Source organism: Tenrec ecaudatus, chromosome 9 (genome assembly GCF_050624435.1).
Source record: "Tenrec ecaudatus isolate mTenEca1 chromosome 9, mTenEca1.hap1, whole genome shotgun sequence".
Classification (NCBI taxonomy): Eukaryota; Metazoa; Chordata; class Mammalia; order Afrosoricida; family Tenrecidae; genus Tenrec; species Tenrec ecaudatus.
The window spans coordinates 18,222,521-18,245,811 of record NC_134538.1 but is presented as its reverse complement, the minus strand read 5'-3'; the positions used below and the strand labels follow the sequence as shown (position 1 = coordinate 18,245,811).

The 23,291-nt window shown below is 45.4% G+C and overlaps 1 non-coding gene across 1 annotated transcript; it reads left to right on the top strand.

The window, feature by feature from the left end:
- Positions 1–10,978: 10,978 nt before the first annotated feature.
- On the top strand, positions 10,979–11,084 carry LOC142457491 (U6 spliceosomal RNA). Its single transcript, XR_012786219.1, has one exon. It is a non-coding gene; the product is annotated as a U6 spliceosomal RNA (small nuclear RNA).
- The last annotated feature ends 12,207 nt before the right edge of the window (positions 11,085–23,291 follow it).

Below are 23,291 nucleotides of genomic sequence, written 5' to 3'. Positions count from 1 at the left end.
TCCAGTTCTCGGGTTACCAAGGCCTCTGAACCACGTGTGTCAGCTCCAGGACCACCGTCTCCTGGACCCACCTCGAACTTATCTATCCTGGACCCTGAATGGACAACCCTTTTTAACACAGTAGGAAGGATATGGTCCCCCAAACCCCACTTTGCCCCCATTTGCCAGCAGGAAGTAGCTAGTACCCCCAAAGACTTGGGTCCCTATCTCTTTAGCGGGGAATGTTAGGTAGGCTAACGTAGGGCTGGGAATGTCTGGTAACACATGCCCGGAGGGCCAAGCTATGGAAACAAAGCAGTGGTACAGTGCACATGCTCTGAGGTTCAGTTTTCCTGCCAATAGGCATGGGTGGGCACTGAACCTGGATTGGACACCTAGGCTACCTGGATTGGCCCACCTAGCCCAGGTGAATTCAATTCAATCAATGGGGTCAATCAGGGGTTGTCCACCACGCCTCCCCGTGGAATCCTTGAAAAGGCAAGTGCCAGAGTCAAGACACAGACCCTTTTGCGTGATACCGCCAGTTTTTAGCCAGGCTGCATGTTTGGGAGGAGTCCTATGGGTGCCATGTAAACCTGAAACTTTTAACTCTCATAAAACTCACTTGGATCACGAACCAGGCTTCAGTGTGAATTCTTTCTTGTGCGTGGCCAAGGACCCAGGTATAGAGCTAGCTCCAGAGAGATCTAACATTTCCAACTGTGATGGTCTGATCTGCTGGGAACGTGACTTTTAAAGGGGCTTCCTTTGTTTTCCATGTGACCGAGCTGTTGTGGCCATTATGGCCTCATGCTTATGGTCTCCCTCAACCAGATGATTTGTTTTGTCTGGACTTTGTCCCATTCAAGATTTAACAAGGGGGTCTCTGTGCATTATATTTGAAGGTGGGGTTTTCTCCCTGCCCTAAAACAATGCACAAAAATATATATACCAATTCAATCATTTATACATGTACAATTTGCTAACATTCATTATATTTCTGAAATTATGTAACAATTCTCACTCCTTTTCCAATTCCAAATTTCCATCACACACATAAGCTCACTGCCCCTTAAACTTTTCACCTGACCTTCCAAGTTCCTGTGTCAATCTGATCACAGATAGATTATTCTTTAAAAGAACACAATGTCTAAAGCAGATCTTCTTTACTGATTCAGCTATTGGTTGGCTTTAAAAGGGCTTTCCAAAAATGAAACCTGCTGCTATCAAGTTAATGCTGACTCATAGTGAATACCCACTATGGGCTTCTGAGACTGTAATGCTTACAGGAGTAGAAAGACCCACCTTTCTCCTGCAGAGCGGCTGGTGGTTTAAAACTGCTGAGCTTGTGGATCGCAGCCCAACATGTAACCACTACACCAATAGTGCTCCTCAAAAGGACTTTAGGGGATGTTTTTGATGTAAGAATCTCCACTTTTTCTCCACCCCCCCTTCTTTTCATCCAATTGATATTTGATTCATACTATTTCATACCTTGGTTTTACACATAAGATAGCTCTTGTTCATAAAAGTTCATACAGTGCTTCTACATTCTCCTCCTATAGAATATGTGCAAAAATGTGGACATATCATAACACTCTTACAAAAGGAGCACACATGCATAACCAGTTCACAGATCGAAAAGAGAACCTGACGGCATTGCAGACTCCCACTTGAAAACCCTCCCAGTCACCAACTCTGTCCGCAACTTATAGCATCAGAAATCTATTTTTCCTAGTTTTGAACCTTAATTAAGCGAATTCATACAATGTGAGCTCTTTTTATGTATGACTTCTTTTGCCATACATTGGTCTTAGACTCTTGGTGATATTCCTATACAACTGTGTGTAACAATACCTTGTTCATTTTCAGTTGATAGGCATCATTGTGTCATTTTTTTTCATTCTCATTGTTTTATAGTATTTCATTACATCTATAGATCCAAGGAAGTCCTAGTGTCAGAGTGGTTATACATTGGGCTGCTAACCTCAAAGTAGGCAGTTCAAAACTACCAGTCGCTCCATGGGAGAAAGGCAAGGCTTTCTGCTCCGGTAAACAGTCACAGTCTCAGAAACACACGGGCAGTTCTACCCTGTTCTATAGGGTCACAATAAATTGATATGGACTTATGGCAGTGAGTGAAATTTTTGTATTCTGTTCTATACGGAATCATGTATCCCTTTAGGAATAACTTATTTGTTTGGTCCATTATAAATGTTTAGATTGTTTCCAATGGTTTGATAAGTAAACAATGCTACAATGAACAGTCTTAAATTTTTTATTTTACACATAAGTATAACCACAGAGTAAACTCCTAGAAGTTGCACTACTTGGTCAAAGAGTATGAGTCAAGGAGTATTTGTAATTTTGAAAGATATTGCCAAATTACTCTCGATGTGGATTGTACACGTGGCATTCCTGCATTTAACATTTGAATGCTTACTTTCTTGTAATGTTTGAGCTTGGAGACTTAAAAATATATTGCCCAACCTGTCACTTTACATAAACAACAATAAAAGTACAGTAAAAATATTTGCTTAAGGACTTCAGTCATCATCTCCAGCCTCTTAAAGGGGTAGGTTTGTCTGCTGGCCTCACATATCAGAGAGAGCCAGCAGAGCCTCAGACATCCTGTCCTGCCCACAGATAGTGGCAATGTTTAGTCCCTTTCACTGCCCTTCTTCTCCTGCCTGCAGAGACCTGCACAAAAAGGTCGAGCTACACCCACAGCAATGGTGTGGCCAACAGTGGGAAGAAGAGGAAGGGAAGAAAGGTAGACAGGTGGGGGGCAGGGGGGACAGAGGTGACAGAAGAAGAATAAGCATCAGACACGGGGCGAGAAATATAAACTGCCATAAAAACAAACCAGCTTGGGGAGCTGATGAAGGGACTGTGATGTAATGAGGGAGGTCAGGGAGGGGGTGTTGAAACCAAACCCAAACCACAACCACTCTCATTGAGTCTATTCTGACTCTCATAGCACAGAGTAGAGTTGCTCTGTGGGATTTCCAAAAGGATATATCTTTAGGAGAACAGACAGTCTCATCTTGCTCCCTTGGAGCATCCAGTGGGATGCCAGTATTTGGGTTAGCAGGCCAATGCATTCCTCCCAGCACCACTGGGTTGCTTGAGGGTGTCAAAAGGCAGGTACAAAGACACAGATTCTTGGATTTTCTCCAGGCAAGAGCGCACAATTAACGGCAATTATTACTACTGACAAACTTCTACATAAAGAATGCTGTCTTGAGAAGCAACATCTGGACAGGTGGGATCAAATTTCCAAGCTTCTATTGGTTTATTTGTCTACTGCTTCCCCATATCTGTCATATAGTAGAAACCTGGTTAAAAAAAATTTTTTTTAATTGACCCAGAAAAGTAAAGGGGTTTGATCAAGGTCACAGAGTCAGCTGGTATTCAAATTTCTAAGCTCTTTAATTTGGCTGAAATCCCTACTAGTCATTCCTCATGACCCCCTGAAATGATCTCACCATGCTCCTTGGATTCTCAAATATTTTTGTGCCAACCTTCCTCAGCTCAATAAGAACATAGAGGAACCAGTCTCAGACTCAGGAGGCTGGTAGCACTTGGAATTTCTGAGAAGAGTCAGGAAGCATTTTTGTAGAAGCTGTCGAGCTGATAGCTCTTCCTCCTTCCTCCCTAAGCAGTGTCTAAATGAACTTAAAATTTGTGAGGATCCTGGACCAGGTTATTTTTAATCTTTCCTTCCCTACCCCACTCCACATCTGTCTATCTTGGCCAAACTTTCCCCAAGGTCTCAGCCTCAAATTCACTTTCCTGTGAAGCTTTCTACTCCTGTAAAGAGTTACAGACTCTCCCAGCCCCCACCCCACTATCATGACTCCAGTTCTACCTTACAAATCCGGCTGGACCAAAGCATGTACACTGGTGCAGATAAGAGCTCTGGACATACAGAATTCAGGACAGACAAACCCCTAAGGAACAGTAATGGGAGTAGCGATACCACGAGGGTAGGGAGAAGGTGGGGGGAGGAAAGGGGAACCAACTGCAATGATCGCTGTATAACCACCACCCCCTGGGGGTGACTGGGGGGCATGAACAACAAGAACTTGGATGAAGGGAGACAGCGGATGCTGTACAATATGAAAAATAATAATTTATAATTTATCAAGTGTTCATGAGGTAGGGAGGGTTGGGGAAGGAGGGAAATAAAAGGAGCTGATACCAAGGGCTCACAAAGAAAGAAAATGATGATGGCAACATATGTACAAATGTGTTTGATAAAATTGATGTATAGATTGTTTAAATGCTGTAAGAGCCCCCATTAAAATGATTTACAAAAAGTAGAGAGTTTCAGGCTTGGAAACTCAGAGGTAGTTCTATCCTGTCCTATGTAAGGTTGCTATGGGTCAGAATCAACTCTATAGCATTGCGTATGGTTTTGGGAGTCAACCTTGAGATTCTTACCTCAGTCTTGCAGGCAATTGCTGGCTTTCCTGCGGTTTCTGCAGTAGTTTACAAGTAATCTGAGGGATGGAATGATCTCTTGGTTCCCTCTACACCATCAAGTGAAATTTAAAATGACAATTGGTTGTAAGCAGAGGCATTCTTTTAAGAACCAATTTCTCCGCTCAACTCATATTTTTAGCTATGCTGTTTAGGAAGAAGTAGTGTTATGGTGTAGTTTTATGTTAGGTAGCTAGAACAGGGACCAGGGGTGTCTACTGGGCAGGCTCCAAATTCAGGCCCTTGAGGCAGGGAGGTGGTACACCTGGCTGGGTCCAAACCAGGCCAGATGGGCTTAATTCAGCCAATGGGGGTCAACCAGTAATGTCGACCAGGCCTCCCAGCCGAAGGCACTAAAGGCCAAACCGGGAGACCACCTCCCTCTTTTGCTATGGGGTGTCTCTCTCTCTCCCTTTTCTCTCTCTGTCTCAATCTCAATCCTCTCTTTTCCACTCCTCCCTTTACCCCCCCCCCTCACCTTCTTCTCTCCTTCATAAAAAAAAACAAAAAACATTTGGATCACCAACCAGTCTTCGACATGAATTCTTTCTCCTGTGATGCCAAGGACTGAGGTTTTTCCCACCCGAGAAACTTAACAGTTATACTGTGATCCACATGGTTGGCAGTTCAAAACTACCAGCAGCTCTGAGAAAGACTGGTTTTCCTACTCCCATAGACAGTTACAGTCTCAGAAACGCACAGGGGGTCACTGCCTTAGTCAAGAGGGAAAGCAAATGTTTCCCTACAGAAGACACTAACTGGCCTCAGTTTGAAGGAAAGGTCGGGGTTAAGAATGAGGCTTCACAGTGGTGCAGAGAGAATAGCTTTCCCAGAAGCTCTGTAGCAGGAGAGTGATGGCTCGGTGACGAACCAAAATGGCCAGTATGGTTGGCTGCTTGCCACAGTTACAAGCAAGTGCATGAAGCCCGGGAAGCTATTTCTGGCCTCTCACTACTCATGAAGTCATCTGTATGAAGAGCATTGATGATGACATGTCAGACCCTGACTACAACCACGCTTTGATGTCTGAGATCCACTGTGGTCCCACCAATAGTAGTTGCCAAATCTGAGGGTCCTTGTTCTACTTTGGTAGCCAATTGAAATAAGGTGGACACTGTGTGGAGAAGAAACCAAAAGGATGTTATTGTTTATGCAGATACGGAGCAGCATGGGGCCTCATGAACAAAATACCTTGGGCTCCCTGGATTGGGGTCACCTGGAGCTCTTATCCTTTAGCCATCTGACATTGCCGTTTAGCCCATCTCTGTCCATGAACAAGGTCTAGCTGTTGAGTCATGTTCTCCCTGATGTTCTCCAGATCCACCCGTTGCTTAGAAAATATCCTTCAGAGGGGAGAGGTTCCGATACTGTGTTTCTTTCCGGTGGTTCTTGGATCCAGGGATAACTAAAGGACACTGAAGTATGGCCTGCTCCTGCTTTCAGACATGGTTCCATGAGGAAGGGACCTCACCCATTCTTTGCAGAAGGGTCTTGGGGTGAAATGGTGATGACCAGGATTGGGCAAATGGAAGATTCAGATCAAAGAAGAATGGGTCCAAGAGCAATCTAGCAAGTAGGGAGTCATAAAAAGAGGAATATTTGTGTGGGGGGAGGTCAAATGCTCACAGGCATTCTCCCTGAGGGCGATCAGTTGCCAGGCTGCAGTAGACTCCACTCCCTGCTGTTAAGGACAATGGATGCTTGCAGTCATCTATTTGGTTCCTGTAGGTGGGGCTTACACCCTACTGATAATGGTTCCTATGAAGGTCCAGAGAACAGGTCAAAGTTAAGAGCCATCCTAAATCTAGGATCCGCCCATCTTGTCACATGTTTACGCCAATCCCTCCTCTTCCTATTGCGTGTACGTCCCTAGACCACCCCCTCATTACTGTATTACCTATAGCACAACCACTTCCTGTATGTCCTCACCTGTAATTAGGAGGCCTGCATGTTCCCAGAGAATATAAAAGCCTGGGCTTGCATTAAAGACTCTCCCTCCATGTGGACCACCAAGCAGGGCTGAGGTGAGCATGCTACCATGAATTGTGTCCATTTATTTCAATACTTCTCTTCTATCTCTCATGCTCTCTGTAACTTTACTATGATCTTTACTTATTATCGCTGTACAATTGTGCCTACCGGACCTGTAATGGTGTGTTAGGGGTTGGCTTCCCCTGACAATATTGGTCTAAGGGTTTCAAAGTGACAGCTGCATGGGGAAGAAAAAGTTGCCAACAGGTGATATTAGAGGTTAAATTCTGAGCATTTCAGCTTCTTGACAGCCCCAAATCTATTTGCAGGGTCACTGAATAGATAAAACCACCTTTGAATTATTTCTGTTCCTTAATCTAGGATGCAAATAATCCTGTAAATTAGTTTATCTCCTCCTCTCTCGAGCCAGCCTAGTGAAAAGCAGGCTCTGTCTTAGGGACTTGCTTGGGGGGGGGGGGGGGGGTGCATATCCTTGGTGGACAGAGGTCTCAAAGTCATGAGTCATGCCCTATCAAATATGCCCTGACCACCTCATTTGGAAAGCTCTGAGTCAATCTTGTAAGCCTCTGTATCTAACAATGCATGTGTCTCAATTCCTGCATGTGGCCATTCCTGCACCCATAGCCCCACCTGTATCTGTAATGTACTGACCCGCCACCAATCATGAATTTGGGATAGTTCCCTTTGTTCCATGTCCTATTTATCTAGTTTCTTGATTGCGAATTCTGGCACTTCATTTTGATGTCATGCTAATGTCCTCTCCTCCATACGATGTGTCTGTCTTTATTCCTTTTAAGGCTTAATAAATGTTCTCCTTAAATTGTATTTGAGGCCTTTCTGTCTTTGCTGCACTAGGAGCAGCTTGCCTGCTACTGCTCCTTGTCCCCTAAAAATGTATGCCTGCGCCAAATTCGTCTCCACCCCTGCCCTGCTCAGGAGCACCTCCTAGCGGCTGAACTGACCACTGTCTGTATTGGTGCAGAAACAGCCCAAGACACTGACAGATAAGCCCTTCAGCAGCTTGACAGCCCCACGTTCCCTGACCTCACTTACCGTGGGTCGCAACATCAAACCAGCACCGTCTCAAGGGCCATTGACACAGCCACCAAGTTCATTGGGGCCAGGGCTGCCACAGTTGGAGTGGCCGGTTCCGGAGCCGGCATTGGGAATGGGTTTGGGAGTCTCATCATTGGGTATGCCAGGAACATTTCTCTGAAGCAGCAGCTCTTCTCCTACATCATCCTGGGTTTTGCCCTCTCATAGGCCATGGGTTTTTCTGCCTGATGGTGGCCGTGTGAAGGAGCATTCTTCACCTCCCATAGTTCTGTCCCACGTCTCATTTGCCCTATATGTTGCTTTCCCTGCACCTCCCCAGAAAGCCAGGGGAAAGAAATTGGCTCAGGGTGTGACAGAGGGAAGACAAATAAATACACAAACAAACAAACAAATATATTGTATTTGAGATTGGGGTCCCTTTTATACCCTAAAGCAAGGTTAAAGAGCAAGTCTTTTGTGAGAGTTTACAGACTGCAATTACTTCATGCCATAATTCACACCCACCCCACTCTCCCAAGGATTTCCCTAGGACATTACTGTCAACAGGAATGTTGGCAGAGACCATACTCTTAAATGTAAAGCCTGGTAGTGCGAGAGGGGGCAAAGAATTAGCCTGCTACTAATAAAAGCAAGGCTCTTGGAATTGATGGAACACCCATTGAAATATTTCAGAAACCTAAACAGAAAGCACTGGAAGCACTCATTAATCTATGCTAGGAAATTTGGAAGACAGCTACCTGGCCAACTGGCTGGAAGAGATCTACCTATCTTTGTGGCCATTCCAAAGAAAGATGAATCAACAGAATGCTTAAACTATAAAATGGTTTCATTGATATCGCACACAAGTAAAATTTTACTTTAGCTACTCCAACAATGGTTGCAAAAGTACGTTGACAGGGAACGGCCAAAAGTTCAGGCTGGATTCAGAAGAGGATGTGAAACAAGGGAATGTCAGCTGGATCTTGGCTGGAAGCAGAGAACACCTAAAGATGTTTACTTGTGTTTCATGCAATGTGCAAAGGTAGTCGACTGAGTGGACCATAATAAAGTGTGGAGAACCTTGAGAAGAATGAGAATTCCAGAACATTTCATTGAGCTCAATGGAAACTTGCACATGGATAAAGAGGAAGTTGTTTAAACAGAACAAGGGAATACTACATGGTTGAAAATCAGGAAAGGCTTGTGTCAGGCATTCTATCCTCTCACCACACTTGTTCAATCTACATGCTGAGAAAAACAGCAAAGAATCCAGATTATATGAAGAAGAGAAGAGCATCAGGATTGGAGGAAGACTTATCAACAAACTGCTGTATGCAGATGACACATGTTTGTTTGCTAAAAGTGAGGAGGAATTGAACCACTTCCTGAAGATCAAGGATTGTAGCCTTCAATATGGGTTACAATTCAATATAAGGAAGACCAAAATCCCCACAACTGGACCAATAGGTAACATCATGATAAACAGAGAAAAAGGGTTTAAGTTGTCAAGGATTTTGTCTTACTTAGATCCACTATCAATGTTCATGGAAACAGCAGTCAAGAGATCAAAAGATGTATTGTAATGGGTAAATCTGCTGCAGAACACCTCTTTATAGTGTTGAAGAACAATGATGTTACTCTGAGGACTAAGGTGCACATGACCTAAGCCATGCTATTTTCCATTGCATCATATGCATGTGAAAGTTAGACACTGAATAAGGAAGGCTGTAGAAGAACAGATGCATGGAATTGTGGTCCACCAGAAGACTACTGACAGTACCATGGACTGCTGAAGGACTGACCAATCTGTATCAGAAGAAATAAGGCCAGAGTGCTCCTTAGAGGCAAGGATGGCAAGACACCATCTTACATACTTTGGACATGTTGTCAGGAGAGACCAGTCCCTGGAGAAGGACATCCTATTTGGTACGGTGGAGAAGCTGTGAAAAAGAGGAGGTCCTCGAAGAAGTGGATGGACTCAGTGGCTTCATCAGTGGTTCAGGCACAGGAACAATTGTGAGGATGGTGCACGACCCTACAGTGTTTCATTCAGTTGTATGTGAGGTCACGACGAGTCCAAGAGTCCTCAATGGCACGCAACAACTAGCCAGAGCAGAGAGGAGCAATCTGCCCTCTGGGACTTCCCTGGGAAGGTCCTCAATGGAAATTGGGAAAGTCTAAGACCTTATGGTCATGAGTCATAGGTGGTTGGAAGGCCCCAGAACAAATCCAGTAAAACTTTCTAATCTGTGATCGTCTCCGTGTCTCAATAATGGCCCCATTCTCACTTAGGTAGTCCTGCCTGAGACAGTGATGAATTGCTCTGCTGCCAATCACATTTTTGTGGCAGATTTCATCCATTTCTATAATTAGCAACATGGCCACACAGCCTTTCGACCCCATTATGGCCTCATGCTGATGGTCTCCTTCCTCTGAATGATTTCTCCTACTTTTGCCTTTCTCCAGTTTAATAAAGTCGTCTCGATAAAGCATATTTGAATCTGGGAATTTCCCCTCCCCAGAACAGCACACCAAAAACCAAACCCACTGCAAGTGAGTCAATTCCGACTCAGCAACCCTGTGGGACAACTCAGAACTGCCCCTTTGAGTTTTCAACACTTCAGATCTTTACAGGAGCAGTTGATGGATTTGTAAAGTATAACCCATTACACCACCTGGACGCCTGGAACAGTACAAACCAGGCAAAACCAAGAGCCACTTTCAGAAGCTGTGATTTTAGATCTTTTTGTCTTTAATCAATGCAAATACCAACAATAAACAGCATGCAGAAAAAGTGTGCAGAAAGCATGACATGAAACAGCTAGTCACTAATATTTCCAGTTCTCATCCCCACATGAGTACTTGTGATAATTGTACTTTCCTGTTCCTTTGAACTTACATTCCCTGTATGGCACATACAGTTAAGCATTCAACTATTAACCAAAAGAGGGTTGGGAGTTTAAGCCCACCCAGAAGCATTAAGGAATTCAGCTTAACAATCTGCTTTCAAAATATCACAGATGTAAAAACCTTATGGAGCAATTCTACTCTGCAAAACACGGAGTAACCATTCATCAGAATCAACTCACAGCACTTTTGGGGGGCGGGAGGGAGTGTGTTCCCTTGAACTTAGATGAGCCATGAAACACTGCTCTGCCTTAGCCCAACAATGATACCAGAAGTGGTACCTCCCCTTCTCCCCCCGGGAGGTGGGGGGACAAACATCACAAACGTGGGTGAAGGGAGACAGCAGACCGTGTAAGATATGAAAACAATAATAATTTATAATTTGTCAAGGGCTCACAAGGTTGGGAAGGGGGGGAGGAAGGGAAAAAGAATAGCTGACGAGGGCTCAAGTAGAAAGACAAGGTTTGAAAATGATAATTGCCAACATATGCCAGCAACTGTGCGTAAGACAACTGGTGCATGGATTGTTATGAGAGCTGTAAGAGACCCTGGTAACAGATTTATAAAAAGAAAAAAGACTGTGCTCTCTTCGGCGGCACATGTACTAAAATTGGAACGATACAGAGAAGATTAGCATGGCCCCGCGCAAGGATGATATGCAAATTCATGAAGCGTTCCATATTAAAAAAAAAGAAAGAAAAAAAACGTCCCCACCCCCAGCCAGTCCTGGGGCTTTGGGGCTGGGCTCAAGAGGAGCCCCTCTGGGATATAGGGGTACAGTGAATGGTATGACCCTCTGCTGGGCATGCCTACACAGAAGGCTATCCTGGGCCCCTCTACGGTTTCCTGTATGGGCTCCAATAAATTTCTTCCCTTTTGCTTAAAAAATTAAAAAGATACTTTTTAAAATAGTTGTATTGACATACAATTGACATATTAAGCAATTCAATAGCTCAAGCATATTAAAAAGAGTAGTATAACCATCATCACAATCAATTTGAGAACACTTCCTTTTGTATTGTATTCATTATTAGTTCCCCACTTCCCCCCAACCTCCTGCCATGCTCCCAAGAAGCCATTAACCCAGTTATTGTCTCTATACATTTACCTATTGTGGACTTTATATATACTCAAGACAAAACAAAAAGAAAACTCAGCAGCAATACCAAAATAAAACAGAGAAAAACTTCAATCAAAAGCAAGCAGAAAATATTAAAAAGCTGAACAAATTTAAAATGGATAAAAAGGAGGTAAAATTTTTAAAAAGAGGTAAAATGATAAGGTGTTACATTTTAACCTAATTGCATCTAGAATAATCCACTTTCCTGTGGATTCTATATGATAGTAAGGCTATTTGCAATGCATGGCCTATAGTCAGTCAGGAATTCACTGGACCCTTAATCCACGTGTATTTCCCCTTCATTTTATTTTATTATTTTTTAACTGAAACAAATATAAAATGGATCCAAAGGAAGATAAAATGATAAGATGTTACATTTAAGCCCATCTGCATCAGCCATAATGGACTTTACAATATTCTCCGTCTGATAACAAAGCCATTCCCATCCCTAGACTATGGTCAGAGGGGATTCACCGCAGGCTTAATCCATGTGTGCACCCTGCAAATAGATTTTGGGCTTCCATGGTCATCTATAGCCTTTGGCAAACTGGGTGTTCACAATGAAAGCTCTGATACCACTCCTTCCTTTGGGTTTGGGTTTTATTATTTACAATCCTTGGATCACACAGACTGGTGTGAGAGACCCTTAGACCCTGAGAGAGACCCTGACACCCTGAGACCATGAGACCCTGAGAAAGACCCTGAGGCCCTGAGAGAGACCCTGAGAGCCTGAGAGAGACCTTGAGAGGGACCCTGAGAGACACCCTGAGAACCTGAAAGAGACCCTGAGAAAGATCCTGAAATGCAGAGAGACCCTGAAACCCTGAGAGACCCAGAGACCCCGAGAGAGACACTGAGACTCTAAGACCATGAGAGATACCCTGAAGCCTTGAGACAGACCTTAGGCCCTGAGGCCCTGAGAGAATCTGAGACTCTGAGAAAGACTCTGAGAGAGACCCTGAGATAGACCGACCTTGAGAGAGACCCACCTGAGAGAAACCCTGAGACGTGGTGAGAGACCCTGAGACCCTCGGATGCTGAGACCTTGAGAGAGACACTGAGAGAGACACTGAGATTTAAGAGAGACCCTAAGACAAACCCTGAGAAGCTGAGACCTGAGAGAGACCATGAGAAAGACACAGAGAGACCCTGATAGAGACCCTGACATCCTGAGAGAGACTCTGAGACCCTGAGAGATACTCTGAGACTCTGAGACTCTGAGACCCTGAGAGAGACCCTGAGACTCTGACAGTGACCCTGAGACCCTAAGACCCAGAGACCCTGAGGGAGACCCTTAGGGAGACCCTGAAAGAGGACTCTGAGACCCTGAGAGAGACCCTGAGAGAGACCTGAGACCCTGAGACTGAACCAGAGACCCCGAGACGCTGAGCTGATGAGACCCTCAGAGAGACCCTAATAGAGACCCTGAGATAGATCCTGAGACCCTAAGACCCTGAGAGAGACCCTGAGAAAAATCCTGAAACCCTGAGACCCGGAGAGAGACTCTGAAAGAGAACCTGACACCTTCAGAGAAACCCTGAGACAATCCCTGAGAGATACTCTGAGACCCTGAGTGAGACACTGAGAACCTGAGAGAGACCCTGAAACCTGGAGAAACTGAGAGAGACCCTGAGACCCTAAGAGAGACCCTAAGAACCTGAGACCCTGAGACACTGAAACCGGAGAGACATCCTGAGACCCTGAGAGATACTCTGAGACCCTGAGAGAGACCCTGAGAGACCCTGAAACCCCGAGAGAGATTCTGAGATGCTGAGAGAGGCCCTGACACCCTCAGAGAGACCCTGACACCCTCAGCGAGACTCTGAGACACCTAGAGAGTCCCTGAGAGGTACTCTGATACCCTGAGAGAGACCCTGAGATGCTAAGACCCTTAAACACTGAGAAAGACCCTTAAACCTAGAGACCCTGAGACCCGGACCCTGAACCCTGAACTCTAAACACTAAAAACTAAACCTTAAACAACACTAAACCCTAAACCACCCCAACCCCTAAATCTTCAACGCTAAATTCAAAAACCTAAACAACCCTAAGCCAACCTTCACCCTAAACAACCCTAAGACCCAAACCCTAAACAACCTTTAACTCAAAACCCTGAACAACACTAAAGCCTAATCCCTAAACAATCCTCAACTCTAAACTCAAAACCCTCAACCCAAAATAGCCCTTAACCCTAAGCCCCTAAAATCCTAACCCTAAACCCTTAACCCTAAAACCGTAACCCTAAAAACCTTAAACTCTAAAAACCATAAAACAAACCCTAACCCACCTGGCAATGCCTCCAGCAAGATGCACCAACCCCCCCCCCCCATGGGGTTCAACACATCGCCTCGATCCACAAGAGTGCTCCTTGTTCAAGAGAAACAGCTCAGTGCGCAACCAACAGCGCCAGGAACGGGAACGACACCACAGCTCAGCCCCGGGCACCTGAGTAGACAACCTGGAGTGCTCCAGGGGCACCGGCAACGGGCCAATCCAGGCACAACCCTGTGCAGACCTCAGCAGGTGTATGGTGCGGCAGGAGTGACAGGCCATCCCTGACACAAGGAAGACCCGTTGCCAAGAAAACAAGCGCGGGATGGCCACTCAGGCTGAGGGACCCACCCACGCCGTGAGCAAGAGGAGAGCATGTGCGAGGGCCAACCAGATTCCACACCCCTGCCCTTCCCGTGCACAGACAAGCGGATGGCAGGAAAGGGCTAGGGGCCCGCGGACAAGTGTGAGGAGCGGTCCCATTCACCATGAACGTCCATCCTCGAAGGACAAGGAAAGTGCCTGACATGGGAGATGGAGACCAGGGGGCTTGGAAGGCGCTCCGCTAAGCATGGCATGGCCACCGGGATGCCTGCAGCGGGGAGAGGACACAGAGAGCACAGAAGATCCAACTCGCCAACCTCTGTGTGTCCCACCACCCTCAAGGGCACTGGAGGCCAGAGGAGGCACCACAGGTCAGGATACAACTGGACTCACAGAGCCGGAGCACAGGTATCACTCACTCACACGGGATTGAAGGGAGGGCGCCACGGGCCATCGGTAACAGGTCCAGAGGATCAAACACGTCCAGAGGATCACATCCAGAGGATCAAACTGACCTCTTCAGCGAGGGCCACTGAAGATGAGCATGTCAGCACCAATCTGGTGACCCAAAATGAACAATTTCAGAGAAAGAAACAGCACGGCAGGAGATGGGCTGACGGCTTCTCCCCACGGGGCACTCCCCAGAACCGCATTTTGGCCAAAGGCCTGCCAGGCGACCCCATAGCGCTCACTCCCAGAGGTCCTGGGACCCTCTGGTCAACCTCCGGAGAATAAAAGGGGTGGAGGGGTGGAGCGGTGGCATGCCCTCACAAGACGGAGGCACCGCATACAGGAGGTCCGGCATATCGGCGGGGCCGGCAACGGATGTGGAAGCATGTGTGAAGACCTTTAACATTTTTCTCAGGCTCTGCCTGAGGAGTGAGGAACTCAAGGAGTTACTGAGGAGTGAACCGCCCCTCCCTGGGTGACCGCGAGCCACCAAGGTCGGTCCCTGGACCCAGAGTGGGGACTTGAGAAACACTGAAGCGCTTCCTGAAATGCTGCCGGGCGGGCCTCAACAAGGCAGGGCTGTGTCCAGGCCCGGGTAGTAAACACCGGGAGCCACCAGGGCTGTTCCCCAGGCCCAAGTGGGTTCTTGGAAAAATTCAAGCACCACGTCCAGGAACTCTGTAGCCAGCGACACAGGTCGCTCAGGTCCTATCGCTTTGACGATAGAGCTCCGGAGATAAAGTGAACGTGACCGCTAGGTGGCGCACGACACTGGCAGGAACATGGTGGGACTCCCTAGCTGGCAAGAGCACATCTTCAGCCAGACAGTTGCCTAATTTCGAGCAGGCCCTCTGCTGCCACTTGTTCAGGGCCCACGCCAACACCACCGGCTCCGCTTGCCCTGGAGCCGACTCACTACCAGAGCTAGCACTGCTGCCGCCACTTGTCCAGGACCCTCCTTACTACCATAGCGACCGCCGAGGTCCCGCTCCTGGCGTCCCCCTTCCGACTGCTCTAGCCACCCACCATCCACCTCACTCAGGCGGATATGATGATGAAACACACTACTCGTTCAACTAGCTCTAGTCGTTTGAATCTTAAAAGGAAAGAAAGAAGCCACTCAAGAAGTTTGGAGTGGAAGGATAAGGGGGAAATAATTCTTATTCTTCTTGTAGCCTACTGTCCGTTCCCAGAAAGAAAACAACCCAGACCGCCAACAAGTTCAAAAGAAAAAGTTTTATTACCTGCGCAAGGACTATCAGGCCTCTTGAGAGGAGACTGAACAGTGGCCTAATTTTCCACAGGTTTTTACACTTTCCCAATGTGCAGGTATGCAAGCAAGCAGAGTAGAGAAGCAGGATATTGCAGTTAGCCATTCTTAGTTGAACAATCGCTGCTCTTAGGTGAACAATAATCACTCTAGTTGTTCTTCCAAGCCTTTTGAACATGTATTTCCTTCCATACAGTCCGTTGCACTTGTCAGCCCAGCCTGCTTCCCTAATATCAGCTCGTTCATGTATAGTTCATAATGGCTTCTGTCAGCACAAAATGATTCACTCTTGTCAAGGCTGTTTAGAGCTACTACATTCTTCTTCTGAGTTTGTGTTTTTTTTTTCTTTCTGACTTGAATCAGAGAGAGAGAGGAGAGAGGGAGAAGAATGATCAGGAGCGTGCTCCTCCCTTAGTGACCTCCCTTTGACTGCTAAGTTATTTTCTGAAAGACCAGCCAAAGAGTCATTAAGTTGTCAATGGAACCTGTTAAGCACAACTGCAAGGCAACCCGAAGTGACCCCTCCTCACTGTTAACTACTCCAAGAAATTTCCACAACCTGAATCCATCAAAGATAGGCTTCTTGTTTTTTTATTAATTTATCTATTTTCAAGGCAAAACAAAATCGAGAGAGATGCTGTTCATTTAGTGGCTGACAGCAGCGGCAGCTATTCAATTCTGCTGCATGTATTTGTGTTAAGGGTTAATAGACTAAATAAATTGCCTAAAGCGACTCCATTTTGAGAAACCTAAGAGCCATTTTTAGAAAGCATGTTATTTTAAAGAAACATCACTGTGACCCACTCCCGCTAACCGCTTGGAACATCAGCAAAAGGGTTTTGCCAAGAACATCTGGTCCAGGACAATTTGAGCAGGACATGTCGACCTAACCGCATTCTGTTATCTTGTGAAAACCCCCTTTCCCGTTCCTTGCTCAACCCTTCCCCACCGCACTAGCTTCGATTATAAAAAGAAAAGAAAAATTTGACTCGGGGCTGCAGTGTTGGACCCTGCGTGGCCATGCTGTAGCCCAAACCCGTGTTTGCTTTTTGTCTTTCTGTAATAAAGTTTTGCTTTGTTACTTTACAACTGCTTGTGGGTCAGTGGTCTATGTTGGGCGCAACTCCGTAACAATTTGGACTTCAGGGTGTGTGCACACGGTGCTACACACTTAAAATATTTTAAACTTCTTCGATATATAAAGTACATTCAACATCCTCACAGTACTTTCTATAATATGTGTTTAACTTCTAGCAGTTTATAAAATATTATGTAAATCAGGTTTATAAGAGCAAGTACCTATTTTTTCTCTCTTCACCCTTTAATTTTTAGCCAAATAACTCAATCACGAAAACAATGGCAATGTGTTTCAGAAAAGATAAGGGAAAGAAAAAAATGCTGATCAGATTCAGCAAGGTGGTGGGGCAGGCAGGGCCAGAGGAAGTCAGTCCTCACACAAAAGTCCATTGAGCCCTGGGAAGTGAGAAGAAAAGGACACTACACCTGGAAGACCCCTGACAGACAAGAGCATATCCAAGTCAAATGGAAAGCCATCTTTCTTTAAAAAAATCATTTTAAGGCAAATAAGCGGCCATCTAGCTCAGAAGCAACAAAGCCCACAGAGAAGAAGCACACGGCCTAAGCGAATACAAGGTGTTGAATGGACCATGTAGCAGATACAAAGGAACAAAAACAATCATTGTGTGATCACCTTCCTCACATAATCGCTGAAGACGAAAGTGTGCATAAGCAAGTGTGGTGAAGAAGGCGGATGGTGCCCGGCTACTGAGAGATATAGCATCTGGGGACTTAAAGGCTTGAAAGCAAACAAGCAGCCATCTAGCCCAGAAGCAACCGAGCCCACACGGAAGCAGCACACCAACATAGGTGACCGTGAAGGACAGAGGAGACCAGGTCTCCAACAACAAAGGTGGGGTGGTGGTGAGAATCCCATCACCGTGAAAGAGGGTGAGTGCATGATGGGGATCCAATGCCCATCTGTAGACAGCTAGACACCCCTTCCAGAGGGGTAGTGAGGAGGAGATGGGCCACTCAGGGTTCAGTGTAGCAACAATGAAACTCAAAACCTTCCTCTAGTTCCTGAACGCTTCCTCCCCTCCCAATCATCATGACCCCAATTCTACCTTGCCTTGCGGACCTGGTTATACCAGAGGATGTACAGCGGTGCAGTGGGGACCTGGAGGCACAGGGAATCTAGGACAGACGAACCCCTCAACACCAGCGGTGGGAGTGGTGACACCAGGAGGGAAGGGGGTGTAGAAAGGGAGAACCGATCTCGGAGATCTATGTGTAACCTCCTCTCTGGGAGATGGGCAATGGGGAGGTGGGTGAGGGGAGACGCCGGGGAGTGTAAGATAAGATATAATAATTATTTATAAACTATCAAGGGACCAGGGGTGGGATCGGGGAGGGAGGGGATGGGGGGGAAAAGAGAAACCGAGCTGATTCCAGGAACCCAAGTGGAAGGTGAATTTTGAGAATGGCGAGTGCAACGAATGTATAAGGGTGCTTTGCTCAATTGATGTAAGTACAGACTGTGATAAGAGCCTTATAAGCCCCAATAAAAAGATTTTTTTAAAAGAAAATAGTCATACACTCTTAATTACAGGTAATTAAAATCAAACAATTAGCCTAAAAAATCATTTTATTGGAGGCTCGTACAACTCTTATAAAAATCCATCCATCCATCCATCCATCCATCCATCCATCCATCCATCCATCCATCATGTCAAGCACACTTGCTTTCTTCTTGAGCCCTTGGTATCAGCTCCTCATTTCCCCCCTCTCTCCTGTCTTCCCCGTGTGAAACTGAAGGATTTCTCCCAAGTTATCTCCCCGAAATATATGCCAAACGTAGCTGCTTGCGAATGACTATACACTTGGAAGTCATCAGAAGTAGGTCAGAGTTATTTTCCCTAAGGGTTATCAACCATCTAGACCAAGCAGATACCACTGTTTATCCCTCAACAAATAGGGCCCACTCCCTTCTGATAAGGATAGTAGTTGTCTGTTTCCTTGTAGGAGACCCCAGAGAGGTCAAACCCACCAAAGGATGACTAAGGCTAGGCTGCCTTCCTGAATCTAGGGTCTGCCCATCTTGTCACATGTATACCCCTAGACCTTCCCATTGCTATGGACACACCCCTAGCTCATCCTCTTCCTGTCACGCTTATGCCTATCATACATCCCCTTCCTATGATGTGTATGCCTATTGTACTGCTCCTTCCTGTCACATGTGGTTACCTGTAATCATGCCCCCAAAGAAGATATAACCCTTGGTTAGCAATAAAGTTGGGGCTCTCTCCTTCCCTCATGGCTGGGTTCCTCACTTGAGGACCACCAAGTGGGGCTGAGGTGAATTGCGTCTGACTCCATTATTCTGATCTCTCCTCTACCTTTCATGCTTTCTATGACTTTACTATATTCTTTACTTATTATCACTGTACATTTGCAGGTACCAGACCTGTGATGATTTGTGGGGAACCCTCCTCTCCCCACAATCCCTCCCTCATGAACCTGTTACGTAGCTAGCATCAGGGATGGGCAGTCCATTGACGCATGCCCAGGAGAGCCAGCATAGGACAAAGCTGGATTTTCCCGCCGCTGGGCGCGGATGGGCGTTACACCTGGAGCTGCCCACCTGGATCAGGTGGCTGCAATTCAGCCAATGGGAGTGACCTGGGGTCGTTAACCACGCCTTCCCCGGGAATCCTTGAAAAGGCAGGAACCGAGAGGGAGAGGGGCTCTTTGTCTTGTCTTGTCGTCTTTGTCAGAGGAAAACTTGGGAGAGAGATCCTTGAGTGACCCTCAGCAGTCTCTGCCAGGCCGCATGGTCAAAGGAATCCTATGGGTGCCACGTAAAACCTGAAGCTTCGTTTAACTCTCATTAAATTCACTTAGATCACGAGCCCGGCTCTGGCGTGAATTCTTTCTCATGTGGACCCAAGAACCTAGGTTGGAATCTAGCCTGGAGAGAGAGACATTACAAACCCTTGATGATTTATAAATTATTAGTATTTTGTCATTTCTTACACTGTCCGATGTCTCCCTTCACCCACTTTTCTGTTGTCTAACCGCCCAGGGAGGAGGTTATATGTAGATCCTTATAAATTGGTTCCCCCTTTCCACCCCACCCTCCTGGTATTGCCACTGGTCCTGAAAGGATCATCTCTCTTGGAATCCTGGAAAGCCATGTGAAAGGAGATTCATCCGAGAATGGTGATTTAATCTGTCTGTAAAAATAGACATACATCTGGCTCTCGAATACTTTTAAATGTTTTTAGGGGGTAGGGAGTTATGAGATCAGCTCTTCTGTCTCTAAAGTTTGCCAAAGAGACAAAGGAAAGAAAGGTGTGATTGCAGAATGTTCTGTTGTGTCTAGTCTAGTATTGCCATGATTAGAAAATCATCATGATCATCAATCACAGCTACAGGAAAGGAGAGAATGTTCTAGAATCAAATAGGATGACCATTGTCATTCCATTCTGAGTAGGATAGGATGGCGGTATTGATAGTATAACATGCAGTTGAAGTGCAAGTTTAAACAGTTTAAAACAAAACACCTGAGCTTCCCCCCAACCCCCAACAAACAAACAAACAAACCAAAAAGGTTGTGTAAGAATTGGATTGCATTACAGAGTGGCGGGTAATGGGTGGGCGGGTGGGTGTTAGGTAGGATAGGGAGAACCCAGGTGGCATAGTCCTCAGTGGCTTGCAAGGGTGATGTGCCTGCCCTGACTGGAAATCAATCATCACTCCTTAAGGAAGGGCTAAAACACACATATGCATACACTAAGGTGACCAGATTTGAACATTGGTAAAGCAGGACACCATTGACGGAAGGAGGGGATGGCTTGATTAAAAATTTGGTCTATATGGAGCAACAAAAATTTTCATAGAATGCAAGAATAGTATTGTAATTTTTAAAAATTTCAACATAAGTACAAAGTACAAATATAATTCATTAAATTATGCAGTGTATTGTTTTATTATTTGGCATATTTCTCATCTGAGTGAATTTTGTAGTAGATTGCTGTCGTTTAAAAGGTCATGAAATTTTTCACAAGAATTTGTTAAATTATATTTCACACATAAAATGGCTTTCAAAGTCTCAACACTTAATTGTGATTTTTCTGATGTCCACACTTTATTTAACATAGAAAAAACACATTCATTCGCAGCATTAGTTCCTGGTAAAGACAGCGCGCATTCCACAATTTTTAGTGCATTATTGTATGGAACATGGTTTCTTTCAAAATGATGAAATATTTCTAACCATTTGTTCACTATTGTGATTTTTGCTGATGCCCAAGATTTAACCTTATCCTTATCAATACATACTTCTAATAATGATACCTTATTAAAAAGATCATAGTTGGAAATATTACTTTTTGGGAAGTTTTGAGTAATATGATTGAATAATTTTTGCACATCATTCCAATTAAGTTCTTGTTTTAATGTAACTCAATGAAAATATTCAATATCATTGTAATGTCACATCCACTCTTCTAAATAATCTATGCAGTTACTGTAGAACTTTTAAAAATGATTCATGATATCTGCATGATTTATCGCACCTTCTTCTTCTAGCTGGCTTATACTAGTATGGATAGTTAACGGAAGAAAATTATTTTCTAATTGCTCTTGACACTGACATTTTAAATTGCTAACTTCATTTGCTACGTTAATTACCAAAATTTTGTCACCTTCAATAAGTTTTATAGCATTTTGAAAAAGAGCTGCTTCGTCCTGGCCCACCAGGCTGTGAGGATAATGTTCCTGATTAGAGCAGCCAGTCCACAGAGAGGACCACATGGCTGGCCCCAATATGAGACATGACGCCCCTCATTGACCCATGGCCCTGCAGGGGACAGCACCGGAAACACAGTGTGGGAATTGCGCCCGAACTGATCCCACACCGAGGCAAAGCACTGGGGAAGTACAGTGAAACAGCAAGGGAATGGAGCAGCAAGGTCCCCAGGGAATGCTGAGTGTGGACTTTGGGCCCAGGGCATGGTGCCCCAATAGACTGGACTTGAAAACACTCCTAAAGGCCAACAAATGACCCTTGAACTAACTACAAGCTTTTCTTTCTTGGTGTGTTTTGTTTTGTTCTTTGTCAGTGATTTGGTGTTGTTGTTTCGTTGTATACTGTTGACTTGTTTTGCTCTGTCTTGTTTTTGTGCATGTTATTATCTCCACAGGTCTGTCTAAATAAGATAGGGTGGGTGAACTATCTGGAGGAAAAACAATGGGACCGACAGTTCTGGGGGGACATGGGATAGGGGGAGGTGGGGGGTAAGGAAGTGGTGTTAACAAACCCAGGGACAAGGGAACAGGGATCGAAATTGGTGGTGAGGTGGGTGTGGCAGGCCTGGTAGGGAACGATCAAGGGTAAGGTAATGAAGAGGTATAGCTGTAACCCAGGTGGGGACGGAGCATGATAGTGGGACAGGAGGAAAGTCAAGAGAAATAGAGGAAAGAGCTAGGAGGCAAAGGACATTTATAGAGGTTTAGACAAAGGCATGTACATATGCAAATATATATGAGGATGGGGAAATAAATCTATGTGCATATATTTATAGGTTTAGTATTAAGCTGTCGGAAGGACCTTGAGCCTCTACTCAAGCACTCCCTCAATGCATTAATACATTCTTCTATTAAATTGGCATTCTATGATGCTCACCCTCCCAACACAACCGCTGAAGCCAAAGCGGGTGAACAAGCAAATGTGGTGAAGAAAGCTGATGGTGCCCAGCTATCAAAAGAGATAGCGTCTGGGGTCTAGCCCAGAAGCAACAAAGCCCACATGGAAGAACACACCAGCCTGTGTGATCACGTGGTTCCAAAGGGATTTGTTAACAGGCATCAAAGAACAAAAAATCATATCATTGAGTGCACACCTCCATGATACGATCACCGAGGACAAACGGGTGCATAAGTAAATGTGGCGAAGAAAGCTGGTGGTGCCTGGCTATCAAAAGAGATAGTGTCTGGGGTCTTAAAGGTAAACAAGCAGCCATCTAGCTCAGAAGCAACAAAGCCCACATGGAAGAAGCACACCAGCCTGTGTGATCACAAGGTGTCGAAGGGATCATGTATAAGGCATCATCAGAACAAAAAAATCTTACCATGGTGAATGAAGGGGGAAGTGTAGAGTAGAGACCAAAAGCCCATTGTTGGCCACTGGAGATCCCCTTGCAGCGGGGTCTAGAGGAGGAGATGAATTAGTCAGGGTGCGATGTAGCACCGATGAAGAATACAGCTTTCCTCTAGCTCCTAAATGCTTCCTCCCCACCCCACACTCTTATGATCCGAATTTTACCTTGCAAGTCTAGATAGAGCAGAGGTTGTACACTGGTGCAGATAGGAGCTGGAGGTACAGGGAATCCAGGGTGGATGATACTTTCAGGACCATGGGCGTGAGGAGCGATACTG